The following is a 22,164-nucleotide window of genomic DNA, read 5'->3' as shown; positions in this document are numbered from 1 at the left end:
TTTGGCTGCGATACATTGCCACGTGATGATAAACCACTTCGTTGAGCTATCATCCGTGGACAGGTCGCTTCTGAAAAGAGCTGTACAACTCAGTGGGCCTTACCTGATTAAAATACATATTCTACTCTTGGGTGTTTCGATCAAGTAACGTAAAGCAATCGTCTTGCAATCGTCTTGTGTTGCGATCGAAACGTCGTGGTATATTATTTTTTATTTACGCGACTTGACCAAAAGAACCAAGAGTTCGAATCCCTGCAGTCACGAAAGCTTTCAATCAAGATAAATATAGTTAATTGATATAAATCTGCATTATCAACCATTGTTTCCTTTGATACGTCACCGCCTATTTTTCTACACTGGTGATTATTTCAACTCGTTCAGCACACAACTTAATGAAGACACGTGTACAGGAAAGACATCATGTGCTGGTTGTCAGGTCGTGGTGAATAAGCTCACTCAGGATGTGGAGTGCAACGTCGGATACCAGGCCAAATAACATGCGGTATAACCCAAAACACACACGCTGGAAAGCTACAAAAGAGTATTGGTTGCATGCTACACTTTTAGGTGCTTGTTTAGAATACATTTACAATTTAGTTTTACACAGCTCCTAACCGCCAGGAACTTTATGCGAGCACGGTGGCACAAGAACTTTGAATGCCAATGCACGTGTAGAGGGTCATCTGTAGTGTACAAAGTGTGAAATAAAGTGAAAATGGCAAGGGAAATCAGTACTGAGTGGCAAATATTATTGAAGGCAGAATACATACACCCGAATGTTTACTTGATCAACATAAAGATGCACATACAATCAGGCATACGCATTTACAAGGGGGGGAACATTAGTCATGAGTCTTACCATTACTGATTTACTAAAAAGTTATATTGTTACACACGGGCATCATATGCTAAATAACGAAAGGTCAGGGGCCGTCCATAAATTACGTCACGCACCTAGGGGGGGGGGAGGGTGGTCAGACATTTGTTTGAGAAATGTGACGTCACATCAAAATGCGCAACTTTAAATAAATATTAATTAAATCGAATTGTTATAACGACACTAATTTTGATACATTTTTATTATTAACTATTTTATTATTTCAATTTACTAAGGTCACTTTTCATTTATTCCATGAAGGAGCATTTTGCTTCTTCATGGGAGAATGGAGAAGTATAAATTTTATAAATGTTTTGAATGATTGTTATTAAACATTTGTATTGTAATGATTCTACCATGGCTTTTCATTCGTTCTACTACAAAGTTTCAAGTATTTTTATAGTTAAAATTACTTTTAATATTTTATAACTATAAGAGAATTTCAATATAATATTCTGAAATCTGCAGTTTTAGTTATACGTTGAATATTTTCAAGTGAATTGTATGTTAAATTTCTGCTTCCCAGCGCCTCCTTTTTAATACGTGTTTTTTCCTACAACATCAGAGTGCAGCGCCACATTAAATACGTACTACAATGATAATAGTTTAAAGTGATTTGAAGCATGTTTTATAGCTTTGAGACGTCATATTTGAGGGGGGTCTGACTTTTTGTGACGCCGTGTGACGAGGGGGGAGGGGGGGGTCAAAAATCGGCAAAGATCGCGTGACGTCATTTATGGACGGCCCCTCATGCAATAACCATTTTTCATCACAACTTTGCTGGATAAATCGTACATGTCAATCCACTGCTGGATGAGGGCATCATCAGGCAGTAGCCAGATTTTTGGAGATCGAACCCGAAACAAAACCCATATTATCGATATTGGTCGCGAAAGCCTCCGTGTTAAACCATGTTTTTGTGTAACATTAATTATTTTATTATTATGTTGTATTTTTATTATTTTATTATTTCCATTCTACGTGACTTTACCGAAAGAACCAAGAAGATGGATTATCCCGTTTAGCCGGTTGCCCGGCTATTTTGCAAGGGAGAGATCCGTGTGGTGCGTGAGCACATCACAATTGCAGATAACCTGTACAGGTTCCTGGAGAAATATTGCACAACTTGCAAACGAGGTACAGTATCGAACGGTCGTCAAAGAAACACAGGCGAATAATAGTGGCAATAAAACACCAGTGCATATGGCATTACAGTACTATAATAATTCTAAGCGCACGCTTTCCGCATATTCACGACGCCCCTTGTTAGCTCATGCGTTATCTCGGCATCCCCTTGCATGCAAGATTGGATAATTCTCATGGATATGGAACCGGTTGCAATGGCACGGCACAACGGGAGAGGAGGAGGAGATGGGGGAGGAGAGGGGGGGAGCAGTAGCGTTCTAACGCACGCGGCTCCCTCGATAGGATCCCATGATAGGATCGAACCATAACGCGAATATTGCTGTGTGAGCCAGAGAGAGAGAGGGGGCTGGAGGGAGGGGAAGAGAGGCAGGAGGGAGGGGGAGGATACGGAGATCGCAGAAAGAGAGAGAGACGCACACAGAGTATCGACATACTCGGAGGGAGAAAGAGAGAATCAGACGCTGAGTAACGCAACGAACGGAAACACGGGGAGGGGAATTTAATAGGGCCTTGGACCGAGAGAGGGAGGAGAGAGGGTGGATAGGGACTGGACCGAGACAGGGAGGAGAGAGGGTGGGGAAACTGAGAGAGGGAGGAAGAGAGAAGGGCGTGGGGAAGAGTGCGCAGAGAGAGAAAGACACACACACACGAGCACAAAGAGAGGGGAGGGGAAAACTGGACCCGAGCTAGGAGGAGGAGGAGGGGTAGAGAGAGAGAGCGAGCGAGCGAGAGAGCGAGAGGCAGTCGCTTGGAAGAGGAGCGCTCAAACGCGCACCGCACAGCGCAGCTGTCGATCGACATCTCCACGCAATCGCTCTCGTCCACGCCTGCAGGTAGGCGGCATGTGTGTGTGTGTGTCTCACGCACGCGCGTATTTGTGCGTACGCGATGTGACACGGATGTGACACGTGTCGTGTACCTATGTGTGCGGTTGCGTTACCGTACGTACCGCATGTGCATGCGGTACTTGCACACGCATGCAGTCGCTGTACTGTATATGGGCGTGTGTAGACTTGGGGTTACTCTGGGACTGCGTGAACATCTGCCCGTGTTTTTGCGCGTGTACACGTGTGTGTGTGTAGCTGTACATGTGTGTAGCTGTGTGTATTTGGCCACACACCGCATTGTGATGGTGTGTGCGTGGTGTGTGTGTGTGTGGTGCTGATCACACTACAACCACCGCCTCCTGCCCAGTGCTCTGTGCCCGGCGTTCATAGGCGATGGCTCACAGCAGCATCAGTAAGCACGTGTCACCCTATTGTGTCAAGCACGTGTCATCCTGTTGTGTCAAGCTATGGGGAGCGGTGGTGCAGCGGTTCGCGCGCTGCGCTACGAACCTGGGCACCCGAGTTCGATCCCACGCTCACGGCCAACACCAAGTGTGACGATTATCGGTGCTCGACCTCCCACTAGGTCGACTCGGCCTCAAACGGGTGCGATGTGTAAAAACATTGCCACCGTGGAGACATGGATGTGTAACACAGCACACTCCACACATGCCGTGAGTGCTACAGACGTGGGCACCGCACACACTGCACACACACTACACACTGTGTGTGTGCAGAAACTTACACGCACGCAGACACACACAATGTGGGGAGCGGTGGTGTAGTGGTTAGCGCTACGCTGCGCTACGAAACCCGGCCACACGGGTTCGACTCCCGCTCACGGAGCAACAACGGTGACGATTATCTGAACCGGTCCTGGGCCTCCCCTAGGTCGACTCGGCCTGAAATGAGTACAGTGTGTAAACACCGCACACTGGGGAGACAAAGGCGGCCGGGCGTGGTGTTGCCCCCGCACCCATACGCCCCTTCGTGTCGCCTTCGTTGATGCTGCTCGCTGACGGCACTTGCCCCCCACTTGCCCCCCACAGCTAGGGGGAGAGGGTGGATCTTAGTCTTTGTGCGTGCCGAGGTCGCTTTCTCTCTCCCCAGTTGATTCAAAATGTTGCAGATCCTCTGCCTCTCGTCTCTCGCCCGCGGGCAGCAGCGGCGGCGGCGGCGTGTGTCGGTGGCTGGGGGTGGTTGGCGATCTTTCCTATCGCGGTTAATGCTCTCGTCTCTTCTCTTCTCGAGCCACCATCACCACTCTTCTCTCTCTCTCTCTGTGTGTATATGTTATTTTTTTAAAGTGTTCTGCTATTAGGCGCCATTTTGCGCTTCGTGGATATGCTTTTGCCGGTGGCGTTTGCGCTGCGCGTTGATGGTTGAGGTGGTGGTGGTGATGGTGCCTTACCCGTATCAGCGGGTGATGGTGATGATGATGATGGTGGTGGTGATGATGGTGGTTGTGGGGTGCCTTACCGTCATCCGCGGGTGATGATGGTGGTGGTGCCTTACCGTCATCCGCGGGTGATGATGGTGATGGTGGCGATGATGGAGATGCGTAGCGATGATGGATATGGCGGTGGTTTGGGTGATGTTCTTGGAAATGAGCGCAATTCCTCGGTATTCTAAAAAGCAACAACCCACACACACATATATATATGCCGCCTTACCCGGTTTGTGTGTGTGTAGGAGTGCACCCATTGCTAAACGCGTGGTGGCTTTCCAGTGTTCGCGTTGAACGCGCAGTGCGCAGCGCTCTTCGCGTGAATGAATGGCATTCCGCAAACGATGTATTTGTTGAACAACAACAACCACCACCACCACCAGCAGCCTCGGGGTTTAAGGTAGCACACCCGATGGGGCTTTGTAACTTGATCAGGGCTTTGGTACGCCAGCCAACCCAACCCGCTTCCTGGATGTGGGGGCGTCAGAGTATAACTCCGTTTATCCGCAACTCCTGTTATCCGCGTAAGGTCACCGAAAACAACAATTGGCATATCACTGTTACAGTTCTATTCAAGGTATCCGCGACTAAAATTTATAGGGCTCGGCGAAAAGTCTAATTATGAGCGGTTTCGATTTTTCCAATTATCCGCCATCCCCCCCTCACCCAACCACCGCGGATTAGTGGAGTAAGGGGCCGTCCATAAATGACGTCACGCACCTAGGAGGGGGTGGGGGTCAGACATTTGTGACGATGTGTGACGAGGGGGGGGGGGGTGAGAAATCTGACGTCACATCAAATTGCGCAACTTTAAATAAATATAGACAACACGTTCCACTTAATTAAATAGACTTTCTAATAAATGTTTTCTCCTACAACATCAGAGTGCAGCGCCACATTAAATACGCACTACAATGACAATAGTTTAAAGCGATTTGAAGCATGTTTTTTTTTTGGGGGGGGGGGGGGGCAGAGCTTTGTGACGTCATATTTGAGGGGGGGGGGGGATCTGACTTTTTGTGACGCCGTGTGACGAGGGGGGGAGGGGGTGAAAAATCGTCCAAAATCGCGTGACGTCATTTATGGACGGCTCCTAAAATCTCGCGGATAAGAGGCCCCGCGATATGCCCTCCTATACACATGACCACGTTTGCAGGCGACAGCAAGTGTCTAAGCGCGTGGAGTGTCACGCACATGGAATATGCAACTTGTTTGTAAACGGCAGCATTAATAAGGCGTTATTATAATATTTGTTTTGCCCTAAGCAATTTGGAGCGCGTATAGTAGTATTGCGAGCTCGTGTGTGCGATCACCATTCAGAAAACTGGTTGCGATTGGTTGTGGCAAAACACACATTGTTGTGCTGTACTTCTATGCTCCCTGCTTTCGACAACCCGCTGAATTTCAGTCCAACAACTCGCCCACGACCCACGCGCCGTTGGCAGGCCCTCATCCAGCAGTTGATCGACACATTGAGCTGTAACATTAACACACACATGTGCATGTTGCGTACACGTGTGTTGTGTATGTATCCAAATTATTCGTGTTAGCGGTCTCCGAATGGCGAGTTGAAGCATGGCGGTGTGACGCTCGCTCTTATTTCCTTGGCCATCAAGTCAATCACTGTGCACCAGCGCTGCGCCCTCCACTGTGAGTGCGGTTGCTATGAAATGTATCCTAATGGCGTTGCATTAGCCATGTGAGTGATGTGCTCACGTGTCCGCTCTGTTATTCCATGCACGGTGCATGTTGCGAGGCCGGGTGTGCAGGTAATGTGCATCAGCTCCTTAGGGGGGGCGATTAAATATTGATGCTAACCAGCACACGAAAGGGGTTGTGTAGGAGGCAACGTCCACCAGGGAGATGGAGCGATTGCAATAGAGTTCCCCGTGCTGTGTACTTGGTTGATCTATTTACAAAGGGTCGTGAGAGATGACAGTGGATTGGGGAGAACCTTCATCCAGCAGTGGATTGACCGTATGGCTGCTGCTGCTGATGATGATGATGAAGGTGACGGTCATAATTTTGTATGGTGTAGTAAGCACGCTGCTTAGTTTCAGTTGGAACAGACCGGAACGCCTTTCCGGGAATTATTTTGGCACACCACATCTATCTTACCTATTGTGTCCGAAAGCCTGTTCATAGGATCAAATAAATATAGGGTACTATAGGATTATTATGGATAGGCTTACCTTGTACTCTAGTGGTAGTGCCTTACACCGATATTCCCTACTCCAAGCCAGCCAGCTTGATCAGCTTTCTGGAATATCGAGTGAGAAATGAATCCATGAGCATAGGCCAAAAATGCAACGAACACTAAGAGGAGAGTGAATTGTAAACCAACAGTGAAACTACGAGATCTTGAATTGTGTGTGTGTGGACTGCATGTATCATCTGACATTGTGGGTCGGTCGGTGCAAGTGTGACGGGAGTGAAGGAAATAAGGGGTGGGGATTGGGGAATAATGGATGAGGCTTGTCTGGCGAGCGCAGCGTGACTGATTGGCAAGAGGAGCCCGTTCGTGACCCCCCTTCGCGATCATGCACTCACGTTGGGTTCCCAGGCTGGGGGTCCGCACTGCGGCTGTGAGCTTTGGGGCGTGTGCTCCGGATTGCTCTCGCTCATTCACATACACGCACGCGTGTGCGCTCGCAACACACGCACGCACGCACACTTAACAAAAGACACAGCTCCGTGAGCAGTCGATTCATAATGCCGCGTGTTTAATCACCGGTTGGCTCTTTTGTAGATTGAAAAACATTGGCCAAGATTGGTTTGAGGCTCGCAACTGTTGGCATGTGCAAAGAAGCACCCTAACAGGTCTTGCACATAGCTCGGTTTTCAGGCGATCGTAAAGCCCTGTTGTTTGGGGTTCCCGCCACTGAATGCACGCTTATTTGAAAGCTTGAACCCAGCGGACAAAATTTCCACCGTGCAATCTGACTGTACACAATAGCTTACACACGCGTGCGCAAAGAGACGTAAAAATAACCGGTGTGCAAACCGAAACGGGGATGCTCAGATGCGCACAGCTGATAACTTGGTGCTTTCAGCTAAATCTTTTCATACTCTCGCATTATTAGTGGGTGCGATCCCAGTGGCGAGAGATGAAAAGAAAAAAATCCATGCACAATTCTGCAAATACAAAAGCCATCGGTGCGTGGTACGCATTCACAGTTATGAATTGCCTATTCTTACCGGCACGCTAGTGCCAGGTCCCTGCTAAATGTCATCGGTAAGGGGGACCACCCCCTCCCCCTATTCAATATTTGCCGATAGCTGCGATATGTTTGGTCTAACGGCTGATAGCAGCGCACAACGAGAGGGACGCAGGAGCCATTCGCGAGCCCGTTTGTCCGCGCGCGAGGATTTTCACGAATTTTGTCAGCGAACGTTTACGCCGTTCGAGCCTGGATTTCACCCCCCATCCCCCCATCCCCCCATCCGCCCCTCCACGGGTTTCCAGAAGCTCTTTGGCGAGCAAGATTACCGTGTCACGTTTGGCGGGGATTAATTTGGCTGCACGACTAATTGCGGTTTGTGTGCGGCGTTGACGAGACGAGGCGGCGAACGTTTCGGCTGCCCAATCCTTCTGGCGGATGTGCTTTGAAAACGGTTAAATAATGCGGCCCGTGCCACTGTACGCGTTCCAATCGGTTTGGCCGCTCTTTAGCAAAGGACATCGATCATTTAGGGCACACCGAACCTTATTAGCATAGGGCCAGATTGACAATGTAGTCGTGTAATTAGAATCTAGCATGTTAATTCATGTATAATTGTAAAATAATGCATATTAAGTATGATTGCATTCCAATTACCGTCTGAGTTTGATTTCAAGTGCTCTGCCTGTAAAAAAAAAAATCTCCACCTATTTTCCACCTGTTAATGCTGCAAACGGCCACTAATTCGACGTAGCGGTGCATTTATGGAATGTAATTGTGTCCTACACTACGGAATCAATGTTGAAATAACCCAATTATTATTTAGCACTTTCAGTTAATGCACACATGTAATGCACCATTAAGTGTGAAACATAAAACAGAAATCTGATGGCACAGCAGAGGCGGGGAGATATCGGCAGCAGGCGCATGCCAGAGCTCTCTCGTTAATGTATAGAGTGCAGGGTCATAGGTCATGTGTGACGGGTGCAGTGCAGTGGCATTCAGTGTTGTGTTCAACACTGGGTTGTAACAAAATCTGCGAGATTCATCACATTAGGATTCTCTGGTGAGGGTGGATCTCTTAGTTTTGAAATCAAGATTCTAAATATGCTCCTGCTGCTGGTTGGGAGGGTTGGGACACCCCCTCCCCCGGTACATTGAGAATGAGCGGCGTTGACGTGCTGATGGAAATCGAGTGTGCAGTGCACTGTGGCGAGTGTCCTTAAGCGTGCATGTGGAAATACACAATGTGCAGCAGAATAGTACGGCTCGCCGGAGGAGAGTTCTGCCTTGCAGATTTGGAATTTGTAAGCTTTAAATTCCGCTGCGTAAGCGCTGACCAGGGCTGTGTGCGTTTTTGTACGGAGCGGCCAACAAATGCATTTACAGAACAAACCGGCTCAAGATAATTGTCGGCAAATGAGAGATGCTGTTCACTGTGTGTGCATACACCATAATCGTCATCATCAGCCACGGTCAAGTTCACTGCTGGATGGAAGTCTCCCCCATCTGTTGCCATCCCTTGTTATCTTGCGATGTATGAATCCACAATGTTGTATGGGTTTACTCTCCAACACACTGGTGTCCTGAACTAGTAACTAATTGGCATGTTTTGTTTTACGTGACGAACCTTACTAATTGGCTGTGTCAGGTGGTGGCGGGTTTAACGACACATTTATATTTACGTAATCTAACCAAAAAAAACCTCTTATGCACATTGTACCTCCACACATTCTGAGTTCATTGCTCCATCTCTGTGGCGTACATATTCTAAGACGTGTTCCATACCTTGGCTGCCATTCCATCGTTATTCTTTACCATCGGCCAGTATCCCTTTGAGCGACGCGTGGTGCACAAGCCCACGGCACACGTATTTTATATACATATCAAACAAATCGTGCCATACTATTGTCTTCCTACGACTGATGTAACGTAAAAGATCTTTTTCAAAATAAGGAGGGGCAATACACTAAAATCTCCACGCCGAAAAAATAATCGATTTCCAAAATGCAAGATTGTTTTTTGAGAGGGCGTGACGAGAACGGGGCAAAGACACTTAAGTTGAGAGAATTCGCGGCCTGGCGACCACCACCTACCAGAGAGAGCGTTCGACCAGTGCACGTCTGTACTGTGTCCACTGCAGTGTTGCTAAGTACACAGCTGCGGTGGAGAGTTACACCATAATTAGAATGTAACGTAGGGATTATTGGGAATTCAATATTAAAATACGAGGATCCATTAAGCTCCGCGGAGCATGTGCTATCTGCTTTGCTCTGTTAAGTTTCGGATGAGAAAGCATTCGTCAATATAATATGGTCAGACGGTTTGTGTGCCCTCGTGAAACCGTGTTGAAGCCAACCCGAAGTTATTTGCAGATCTGTCACCTGTTCGGTTGAGTCATGAGTACAGGGCTCAGAACCTACAGTTTCTTTGAGATAATGCCCACTACACTCACTCAGATTCTGAGCGCGGGTAATGCACTCTCAAGCTGTCATGACATTTTCGATCTGTTTTTATTCCACTTTTTCCTCCCCCAACACGACGCGTGCCCACCGATCGTCCGGCGTCGATCCCTTTTCGCCGTCGGCTCGGACAGCGACAGAAGCTTGTCGCGACGACAATCTCGCCCTGGCGTGAAGACGTCGTTGGAAGTGCGCGGCCGCACACGTGTCACCGTTGTTTCGGAAAGGCTGCGGGACAGCCCTCCTCCGAGGGTGCAGGGATCCACCCACTGAACCACCCCTCTCGCCTCTCCACACCCACTGTGAAAACAGACTCTTCTCCATGCAGACTGGTGCAATCTCTAACCCCATGCCCTCATCTCTCCTGAACCTTCGCTCCCATTTCTCCGCTTCTTTTTCATCCCATTCGTCATAAATGTTTCCTCTTCCTTACATTACATCCTTGTCATCCTTGTAATGCGTGCTGGACTTCTTTCGCGTCGTCCGTAGCCAACCTTGCTAATCGGAGGTGGTCAGGGGAAGGACAACAAATTTTACGCGGAAAGTAGTTCTGAAGAAATTCGTTTTCAATCTACGTAAAAAGGGTGCGGGACAGCCCTCCTCCGAGGGTGCGGGGATCCACCCACTGAACCCCTCCCCTCTCTCTCCACCCACTGTGAAAACAGACTCTTCTCCATACAGCAGCAGCAGCAGCAGCCTCGATGCCCTGGTGCAATCTCTAACCCAATAGCCTCAATTCTCCTGAAGCTTTGCTCCCATTTCTCCATTTCTTCTTCATCCCTTTCCTCATTAAGTTTCCCTCTTCCTTACATTCCATCCTTGTCATCCTTGTAATGCATGTTGAACTTCTTTCGCGTCGTACGTAGCCAACCGTGCTAATCGGAGGTTGTGGAGAAAGGACAAATTAAATACAAAGAGCAGTTCTAAATAAATTATATATAAAAAAATCGTGCCATACTATTATCTTCTTACGACAGATTTAATGTAAAAGATGTTTTTCGGAATAATGTATGCTCATATCTCCAGAATCAAAGTATTCAAGGCGGGGCAATACACTAAAATCTCCGCGCAAAAAAATAAGCAATTTCCGAAATCCAAGATAGTTTTTTGAGAGAGCGTGGCGTGAGCGGGAGAACGGGGCAAAGACACTTGCGTTGAGAGAATTCGCGGCCTGGTGACCACCACCTCACTGCCATCTGCGAGTCACAAAGAAAAGATATTGAGTGAATACCAGAGAGTGTTCGACCAGTACGGGACAGCCTTCCTCTGAGGGTGCGGAGATAGCAATCTGGCATGCCTCCCTAAGAACGCCTTTTCTTATCTTCTTTCTCTGACTACCCACGAATATGCATGATCAGCAATGATCCATCGTAAAATACCATAGTTCTGCGGATTATGAAGATGTTCCGCCCAGGGAAGAGTAGGCTCCACCCCCAAACTTATTGCCCGGTATCAATAGCCTTGTACAAATCTGGTTACACACACACATACATGCAAGGGCTGCATTATAAGACAGGGGGCGGCGGTTAGGGTTATCTGTGTGATTTAGAGTCTGGATAATATGGTGCCATACTGGTTCTCGGTGCTTTCACGGGAAAGAGGGCAGTCGTGGTATTTGCCTTTGTTACAAAACAAAAACAGGCCTCGGTAATTTGAGATGGGTTCACGATTCCAACGCCGTTTCCCCCTCTGCCCCCCCCTCCCCCGCCATGTGAAGTTGTCCCTCGCAGTGCGAACGGGAGGCGCGATTTCTCCGGCCGTCCCCCGCTCTCCTCGCTCCTCTGTGTGCTTCACTGCGTTCTTCAGTGCCCGTTAAGTGACGTCAAGCCTATCGCCTAGCAACTGTAGAATACCCAGATTTCAATCCCAGTTTAAATACAATGCGTGTGCGTGGTACACCCACTTGCGCATTGCTCTTTGATTGAAATGCCCGTGAACGTTGTTCTAACCAATGGAATTAATTTGCATGCGGTGTGTCGGAGAGAGGATCGTTTTGGGGCTTTGACGGTGTTTGGAAGAAATGTTTTTTTAATGAGAATAATCCAGCGTGAAACAAACACGACGCTCGCATCGAATCGGAATGCCCACGGTCCGCGTGAGCGCTTATTTTCGCCGTCGCTCTTAATTGTGGACGGGTTTTGCTGTTGCAGGGGTGTGTGACGGTTCGCGACAATGGACTTGCCAGTAAACGCGCCAACGTTGTGGCCCAACATGTTGTTGGACCAACGTTGGCCCAACGTAAAACGGTCCATGCCTCCCACCGGCTCGATCTCCTGGCGTGGCAGTTGACACAATGGGCGAGTTTTTTTTTTAATCCTCTCCCCCACCCTCTCCCAACACAAGGCTCCGTTCACTCAGCGGTATAAAATAAGAACAACCAGAGTCCATTCTAGATTTGAAGCTTTCGTGACTGCAAGGATTCATATTCTTAGTTTTTTTCGGTAAAGTCACGTAGGTAAAAAATTTAAATTAATAAAAGTAAAATAAAATAAAAATCACGACGTTTCGGAGGCAACACAAGCTTCCGTCTTCAGGTGGAACCGTCACAGCATCGTGCTGTGACGGTTCCATCGTGCTGTGACGGTTCCACCTGAAGACGGAAGCTTGTGTTGCCTCCGAAACGTCGTGATTTTTATTTTATTTTTATTAATTTAATTTTTTTACCTACGTGACTTTACCGAAAAAACCTAAGAATATGAACCAGAGTCTCAAGTTGATGGGCAGGTCGCGTACGGTGGGGGCAAAGAGAGATGGGTTAATGTCCCATGTCCTTCCAAGACGTGTGCGGTCACGGCGGAGGAGCGGCCCTGAAATGACCCTCTCGAGGGATGCTCTCCGGAGCTCCCTCTGGTGGAGGGGAGGCCCTTCCAGCAGCAATGCCAGCGTGTGTGGAATTTCACGTTTGCACCTTTCACCTTCGTCGAGAATTGTTGACGTTGCTTGCTCCATTGGCCAGAGGCCCACGTGATACACTTTGGGTCGTGATTCTCGTGAGCTCTAGCGCGCTAGAGTCACATTTATTCACGCACCTTGTACTTGTGTTTAGGTGGGTGGGGGGGAAATCAAACGTCAGTTTTTTTCTCCTGTGGTTGCCAGCTTCTCGTGGCTTTGATCTGCACCTTCAGTAGGAGATTGAACAGGAAGTGAAAGCGGTGAGAATGCGTCCTGCACACACAATTGCACACAAAGACAAAGATCGCCTGTATAGCCTTAACAGACTGTTGGGGCAAGTGCTGTTCGCTAGCACCTATGAAGACTGGCACGGTACACGAGGGGGTGGGTGGCCAGCACCTACGCCCGACCGCCTTTGTCTCGCCAGTGGCGATGTTTACACACCGCACCAGGTACTCATTTCAGGCTGAGTCGACCTAGGGGATGCCCAGGACTGGTTCAGATAATCGTCACTGGTGTTGGCCGTGAGTGGGAATCGAACCCGGGTCGCCAGGTTCATAGCGCAGCGCGCAAACCGCTATACTATCGCTCCCCACCCACAATTGCACACACACACAATTGCACACACACACACAATTGCACACACACACACAAGCATCCTGAAAGTTTGGAACTGCAGGGGGAGTCTAGAGAAGAGCTCAATGCCTAATTTAATGTCAACAGTATTCATGGTTGCCTGCTGCTCTTGACTTGCTGCAGCAACAAAGAGAAAAGTTTAAGAAGATTAAAGTTACTATGTTATTTCTATTAATAACCCGATCCGCTCTGTTTTAATTACCAAAGGGATGCCACAGTGGTGTAATTGTAAAACAAAATGAAAGTGTCTTAAATCCGCAGAACCGCAACGGCCCTGTCCCCAGCTAGTTGATAGGGTGGTGGGGTGAAGTGTGGGTACTACTACCTCCAAGACGTCCGGTCACTGTGGAAGAGTGGGCCCTCAGTACCCTCCAGAGGGGTTCTCTAAGAGAGTTCCCTGTAGTGGGAGACCCTCCCACCTGCAGTGGCTCGAGCAAAGCCATTGCAGGGCTGCGCCTTAACATTTTGACTGTTACATCGACAACACAAGGGGGGGGGGGGGAGTGCCATGGTTCAGCCCCTCCTTCAAATGTTACACAACGGCCGGGCCGTGTTTGTGTAATTGATGCGTGGAGAGAGACTGTTGTGAATTGCGTTAATGCTGCGCTTTTGAGGGGCTGCAAATGATGAATGTATATTTTTGTTGTCAGCTTAAAACCTAAATAGACAAAGGCTAATTGAAAAGATTATATTTGCACATCAGTCTGGGTATAAATGAGCCTTACAAATGGACGTTTACAGCGGTCGCGAGATGATTTATTTCGCATGCAGTGTTGCACTTGGCAGTCTGCACTAATTGGGGCTTTTAAAAAGCACACTATCAAGACAGTGGGTGATGAATTATTAAAGGTAACAATGTCGATTCGGGCTGATTTGGCCGAGCCCTTCACTTGGGGAAAGAAGGTTGGTAGGCGATGTAACCGCAGAAACGGAGACTGGGCGCTGCCATTCCCTCCGCAGCATTTCATCCTCGCCCCGTGCCGTGCGAACGGTGGGACATTTTGCACATCCTCCGTCTTGCGAGCGATGCTTTGTGTGGCCGTTGTACGATAATTGCTGGTCCCGTCCGGCCAGCGGGCTCAGCGGTCCTGGTTTGGGGAGTTGACTCAGCCCATCATCCCCCCCCCTGCGGGGTCGATAAAATACATACTGCTTTGTGGGGGAAGTCAGCAGTTGTTGGCTTACGAATAGACCTGTCCGCCCACCAGAGGAACGTGTAATTTGTACCATTGGTTCATGGCTGTATGCAGGAAGTGAGCATCGACCCAATGCTCATTTGAGCAGAAATTCACTTTGACTTTTGTGAGAATGAGGCCCACGACTTGTTTGGACTGTCTCAATGCCGCATTGGTTCTCTTTGCAAAGCACTCCTGACCTTTGCATAATATTTTTTTTTCAAATGAAAACACATTTTACACGCTTATTTCCTCAAGATGGACCATCTCATTCGCAGGGGGTGTTTAGGGTGTTGGCAAGCCGCATTTGAGTATGTTTTGCCGTGCTCCAAATTGTCATTATATTTTGAAGTGCATGCAAAATGGCTTAATGTGTGAACCAAATTCCCACCGGTCTTTTAACAAAACAACCAATTACTGTGAATATAAACGTACTGTAAGTAGATAAATAAACACTATATAAAAATTATAATCAGAATCGGAATCTTCATTTAGACTGGAGCAGTCTGACGAACAAGGAAGCTATATTTCTCGCAGATGTCCAGTAAAATTAGCGTTCCGTGCCCGTCTGATTTCTTGGGAATTTCACGCGAGTCATTGCTCATAGCTTATATATATTTAAAGAAAAAGTTCGTCTTGGAGTGTGATGAAGTGATGCAAGCTTGTCGATGCGGCAATATAAACTCAGGTTGCCCTTGCAAACGAGGCAATGTTTCACGTGTCTCAGCGGGTCAGTTTAATCTGCAGGTGAAATAAAGAATAACCATAGATCTTACTTCACAATATCATCTCCTTTTGGTGGGAGCGCATAAAGTGCCGTGTGCTTGCTTACCTGAGATGTACAAAGATATATATTATACAGGGTAGGCCAAAAGTCAGAACACGTAGAATTATACAATTTTAATTGGTTATTCTAATATTTAATCTGTTATCATTATTAATATCTATTTTTTTCCACCTTAAATTCGTTGTTTACAAATCTCAACCACTAACCCTGATGATGAATGTTGAAAAATTATAGCTGTATTATTTTGTTAAAAGTCCTAAATTAATTTCAAAACATTATTAATTCATGCATCAATATTCATGGAAGTCAATTCGAACATTTTAAAAGATAAATTAAATAACCTTATGTGATCCACCTTAAATTCGTTGTTTACAAATCTCAACCACTAACCCTGATGATGAATGTTGAAAAATTATAGCTGTATTATTTTGTTAAAAGTCCTAAATTAATTTCAAAAGATTATTAATTCATGCATCAATGTCAATGGCAGTCAATTCGAACATTTTAAAAGATGAATTAAATAACCTTATGTGATCTGCTGAAACAAATATAATAAGCCTACGTGTCTTGACTTGTGGCCCACCCTGTATATTGATCATTTGCAGCTTCTCACAGTACAGTATTAATGCAAAGCATATCTCTCTCTCTCTCAATACGCAGCCATCACACAGACACTCCACCATCTTGTAACATTTGAAGTTGAGAAAAACCACAGCGCCCATTTATCGGTAATAAAAACTAATTAAAGGTGCTGCTCTGAAATTAATTTTCTCGTGCCACTGCTGGCAGAAGCGCCTCCACCAAAGAAAGCTCTCAAGAGGGCCCGCTGGAGGTTATTATGGCCTCCTCTTCATGCTTCCGCAACTTTGGCGCCATTAGACCAGAGGGGCATCCTCTGCGGTGATGATTTTGGCAGTGACGTGGCCGAGTGATTGCACATTCACCACTCGCAGTTGCAGAGGTTGCCGGTTCGAATCCAGCGGGTCGCCCTGACTATAACTGCCGGTGTAATACGAGACATCTCCTTTACCAGTGGCAAAATATAGTAATAGGTTTTTACCCTTTCATCTTCTGGTACAAAAACTGACACCTTATATACAAGGCATCATGTTTGCAATAACCACAACACAAGCAGTCAAAATGCAAACAAAAAGAAACAACTCTGATGATGATAATGATATGCACTGTCCTTGAAGTTGATTGGTCCACAACCCGAGACAGCTTTTCTTAGAGCCTAGTCTCCATTGGTGTTGGACCAGATGACGCTTGTGTTGTGGTTATTGCAAACATGATGCCTTGTATAAAGGTGTCAGTTTTTGTACCAGTTGAACGGGTAAAACCCTATTACTATGCCGGTGTAATGTCATGGATAATTTGTGCCATCTGACGTTAAAACTAAACTATTGAAACATTTTTTTGACCAGGTTAGGCCCACTGAAAAATATATATAGCTCTTTGTCAGAAATGACCTGGCCACAAATGATAGCTCAACGAAGTGGCTTATCATCACGTGGAAATGTATTGCAGCCAAACACTCTGAATGCATGTTCATTCTAAATATGGAGGGGTAAACCGGAGGACTGGGATGAAAAGTCCACATGATCACGGGGAGAGAGAGAGAATACACACACACATTACAGGCTTCAGGGTCGGGACCGAATCCACGCCCTCTCGGTATAACCAGGCGAGGTCGTTAACATCTCGCCACCTTAAAGATAATTTTCCATCGTGTGCCGGCGTCAGGATGCAAATTTCTAAAATTCGAAAATTAGCCTCAAAATTACGCGATTGCGACTATACATGTCAATCATCAAGACTATTGCCCCAGGTCAATCTTGCAATTGAGGTTATCCTGGTCTCTTTGATTTCTTACCTGGTTAAACATAATTAACTTGAACTTGATAATAGAGTGAATTGACTAAAGAGCTTGCTTTCTCTTACGAGACCTGAGAGTGTGCATCACCGATAGCGCGAATTTTCAATTTGGTTTTATTTGATAAAGGATCCAATTGATTTAAATAGTAAACCCCTGTGCAGCTGACCCTAAAGTCGAGCCAAAACATTTTTCGCTTCATTTGCCAGCGTTTTATAAATCTTAGGTAAGCAAGCGCATGGCAAAGGAGATTATATTATGCAAACAAGCTGCCGCTTCTTGGGACTGGACGGCGACGGCTAAACCGGATACACTTGAAAGGTGCGTGGGTCTCAACTGGAAGCAAGGGTCTGCATGCCATCGGCAAGTGGTATCGGAGCCAGTGTGCTAAATCCAGCCGTCAATTGATTATGCGGATGCTTTATAGGTCCTCCTTGACTTAAGGTGGAGATCGAAACAATTTATGGAGCTTCTAAAAAAACTAAGTGAAAGCTCCTGTGGAATATTGCTTTCCCACATTGAAGCCAGCGAGGGCTCATGCAATTTGAGAGCCACGCTAATTTCTTCCGTTGCCTAAATTGCAGTTTCGATGGTAGTATAAGCGACCGCTGGATATACGAGGAGGCATACCGTATCGCTTTTGTAATAGCCACCTGGGCGTTGCGTTGGTCGATGCAGGCTGACAATGCAGACGGCTGTAGGGATGTCGCATAAAAAAATCTCGACTATCGCTATTTGGCTTGGTAACGGCTAAACGCCAGCCACTGGAATAAATTATCAGAAGATAAAAAAAAAAATGTTGCGAAACAGCTGTGGTGAAATCCTCTCTATAGCCGTATTATTGTAAACGATGTGTGGGTTATGAAATGCTTACCACAATTTTGTGTTTAGTTTGCTACCCTTCTCCCGCACCTCCAATTAGCACGGTTGGCTACATATGGTGCGAAAGAAGTTCAACATACGTGCACAGACATTGTGGGGGAAGTCAACGGTGGTATTCCGATAGTGACTTGCTCCCGCCATAAGAATGTAGAATTTTCCACCACTGGCTGAGGGCTGTAAACAGGGGATGAGCACTGCCTCTATATGCTCGTTGAAGCAGGAAAAATCAAGTTTCAAGTTGAAGCTTATTTTGTTTGGTCAGGGGGAGAAGTCAAGAGATCTGGATAGTCTCATTTGCAAGAGTCACTAAAATGACAAATGTTGGCCTCTTTGGAAAGGGATTTAAAGCGTTTCAATCGCACGCTCACAATTTCATGACCAGACGTCTCTATCATCCATCCATCTTGCAACAATAATTCCAGCGCCTGCCATATCACCGGTGTCGAGGCACAGAGGTTGAAGACACTTAACCACCATTGCTATTAACGAGTACTGTTTTACTGCATTACCCAACATACAGCATTTCACGAGGCATTCTTTGGGCACCGATCCTTTCTCATGGCAGAAAGAAAGGTGGCGGAAATATTGTGATTTCACAAATTGGATTCCTTGCCTTGACATTGTGGATGCCAACGTTTCCCAGCGTACCACTGGAAATAGGGGAAAGAAGGCAGAATGTTAGAGTCTGAGCCAGGGTTGCTAATACTCTGGAGAATGGTCAGGGAGGTGACACTTTGATGGTTTCGGCTTCTGTTGAGACGAGTTAATGAGATGGGTTATAGAGATTAGACTCGCACAGAGACCTATATACTCAGATAGACGCATTGACTCTCACGGAGAGAGATTTGTAGACTCGCACAGAGACCGCTGCCCGACACGTACAACCTATGATTCACACAGACCCATAGAGTCACAGATAGACCCATAGAATCACAGAAAGACATATAAACTCACATAAAGACATATAGACTCACAGAAAGACTCATAGACTCACAGATAGATTCATAGACTCGCAGAGACCAGAGGTCGCAACCGGGTACCCGATACCCGTACCCTACCCGATATCCGGCTACCCGTACCCGGCCGGGTACGGGTACCCGTTTGCGACCCTGGTGTGGCCGGGTACGGGTACGGGTACCCGTTTGCGACCCTGGTGTGGCCGGGTACGGGTACGGGTACCCATTTGCGACCCTGGTGCGGCCGGGTACGGGTAAGGAATCAAAACCCGTTTGCGACCTCTGGTAGAGACTCATTGACTCGTAGAGACTCATTGACTCACAGATAGGCCCATAGATTAGAAGGACTTAGGAGATGTCACTGGTAGAGGGCAGGAGAAGAGACAGACCAAGGGTGAGATGGAAGGAATGGGGGTGGAACGAGATACTAGGAGAGTGGATGTGATGAGAGAAGAGGCACAGAGTAGAAGTGCATAGAGAAATACATCTGAGCAGCTGCCTCTGAAATAATTGGACTTTTGGATTATTGTATGTTGAACCGTACATAGCCAACCGTGCTTATCGGAGGTGCAAATGAGATGCACCAGAATGATGTTGGATTTGGTCGAGAGGTGCTGGCAGTCTGTGGACATCTGTGAAAAAGAGCTTCATATCTGATCGGATTCCTCCCGTATAAATAAATATTTCTGACTCTGTCATGTAGCGCAAGGCTCGCAACGAGCCCCACTACAGTACCAGGCCTCCTCCAAAGGAGCTCTAGATTTGAAGCTTTCGTGACTGCAAGGATTCATATTCTTAGGTTTTCGGTAAAGTCACGTAGGTAAGAAATTAAAATTTAAAATTAATAAAAGTAAAATAAAAATAAAAGAAAAATCACGACGTTTCGGAGGCAACACAAGCTTCCGTCCATAGGAGCGTTGAGGACAGGAGAGCAAGAGGAAGACAAAGATGAATGTTTGCAGCGAGTCGGACGACATTATAAGGAGTGGACCCAGCCGGCGCACGGGGGAAACGAGGAGCATCGCGGGAGCGTGCGGCGGGCAGAGGTGCCGGCGTATCCGTTGGCCTTCGACCAGAGGTCGCAACCGGGTACCCGATACCCGTACCCTACCCGATACCCGGCTACCCGTACCCGGCTGGGTACGGGTACGGGTACCCGTTTGCGACCCTGGTGCGGCCGGGTACGGGTACGGGTAGGCCGTGAGTCACCGGTGAGTAACCGTTTGTCACTCATTTCGGGTAGGGTACGGGTATGGGTAGCGTACGGGTAGCCATACCCGGCCAGGTACGGGTACCCGTTTGCGACCCTGGTGCGGCCGGGTACGGGTACGGGTAAGGAATCAAAACCCGTTTGCGACCGCTGCCTTCGACCATCCAACCTGGAGTGAAACGGGTGTCTCAAGATCTTACGGGGGACAAACTTAAGATTTTTTTCTTCAGCGAGTGCGCGGCCACTTTGCCACTCCGCACTGTTTGCCGAAGTCACGGATCGTACGCTTGCGGTATCGTATGTGATGAACAAAACTGAGCAGGACGAGGGCAGGGCAGCAGAGAGAGTCGTGAGCTTGTCTCTCGACAGGGCAACCTCTGAGCCCAGTGTGGTTTATGACCTACAGAGCGTGGCTTTTGCCCTACCAATAGTAACACCTTATCATTGCTTGATAGAATAGATTTGGATCACATTCCAAGTTTTGAATGGTACGGAGGCGATGCCCACGATTGGTTGTTGCTCGTCATTTTCTAAACAGCCGTGGCCCAAGACCCACGAGACGCCAAAACTAATTTAACAGTGCCTTCATAAAGATGGCATCCATCATTAACGAGACATAATTAGACCGCAAGTTTGTGAATCGCGTGGGTGGGTGTTGCGGTGTGCAAAAGAACGAGTTTGTACGTAAATAAACGACAGCTAGAGCGTTCTTCGAAAGCAGATGACAGAAGCGTTAACAATAAAAAACAACCGCAGCCGAGTTGCCGGCTAACACCTGGGGGTGCCTCGATGTGGTGAAAACACGTGGAGGACGAGAGAGAGATGAGGCTCACACGAGATGCAATCTTCACAACGCTCAAGCGTCGAAGTTTATTTTAACTCGAGACCAGGATTAGTTTCATTCGCAAGAGTGACCCAGGGAATTAGTCTGCGAATGGTGGGTGATGATTGCTATGTGTAGTCCCAGTTGAGTAATCTGCAGGTAATGTTTGGTGCGTATAATCATATTCTTAGGTTTTTTTCGGTAAAGTCACGTCGGTGAAAAATTTAAATTAATAAAAGTAAAATAAATATAAAATAAAAATCACGACGTTTCGGAGGCAACACAAGCTTCCGTCTTCAGGTGGAACCGTCACAGCACGATAGCTGTATCAAGTGAGAGAAATTCCAAGAAAACAGTCCTTGTATATATACTGGTTGAGGGTGGGAGGAGCCAAGGTAGGCCCTGAATATTATTTTTGCGGCTGAAGCACGCTGCCGCACCGAACCTCACAAAAAAAATATTCAGGGCCTATCTTGGCTCCTCCCACCCCAACCAGTATATATACAAGGACTGTTTTCTTGGAATTTCTCTCACTTGATACAGCTATCCTGCTGTGATGGTTCCACCTGAAGACGGAAGCTTGTGTTGCCTCCGAAACGTCGTGATTTTTATTTTACTTTTGTTAATTTTAATTTTTAACCTACGTGACTTTACTGAAAAAAACCTAAGAATATGAATCCTTACAGTCACGAAAGCTTCAAATCTAGCGTATTATCGTGGTTATTATACCCGCAGTACTATCAGGGCGGCGACTGAATTGGAACCGTGAACCTTTGCAACAAGTGGGGTAATGGCTCGTGCTGGGCCATGTGACCCCTCGGTGTGTGTGGTTGCTCAAACGATTGCCTCTCACAATTAATTATAATTGTATGGTACTTTCATGGACAGTTTAACACTTTCGCGACCAATATTATTAATAATAAACGTTAGTTTAACACGTGTGAGGCTTTCGCGACCAATGTTATTCATAATCAACGTTTTTGGGTTTAGATCGCGTTATTTATAAATGT

The 22,164-nt window shown here is 47.0% G+C and overlaps 1 protein-coding gene across 8 annotated transcripts in view; it reads left to right on the top strand.

Annotated features, from left to right (window-relative positions):
• The first annotated feature begins 2,762 nt into the window (after window positions 1-2,762).
• LOC144935874 (protein 4.1-like) overlaps window positions 2,763-22,164 on the top strand; it is a 123,290-nt gene continuing 103,888 nt past the window's right edge. For all 8 annotated transcript variants that reach the window (XM_078862717.1, XM_078862721.1, XM_078862720.1 and 5 more), the window contains exon 1: window positions 2,763-2,856. The gene's annotated coding sequence lies outside the window, so the exon portion shown is untranslated. The remainder of the gene's footprint in view (window positions 2,857-22,164) is intronic.

The sequence above is a fragment of the Lampetra fluviatilis genome, chromosome 14 (genome assembly GCF_964198595.1).
Source record: "Lampetra fluviatilis chromosome 14, kcLamFluv1.1, whole genome shotgun sequence".
Classification (NCBI taxonomy): Eukaryota; Metazoa; Chordata; class Hyperoartia; order Petromyzontiformes; family Petromyzontidae; genus Lampetra; species Lampetra fluviatilis.
Note: the sequence above shows the minus strand (reverse complement) of the source record. Positions and strands in the feature narration are given on the sequence as shown.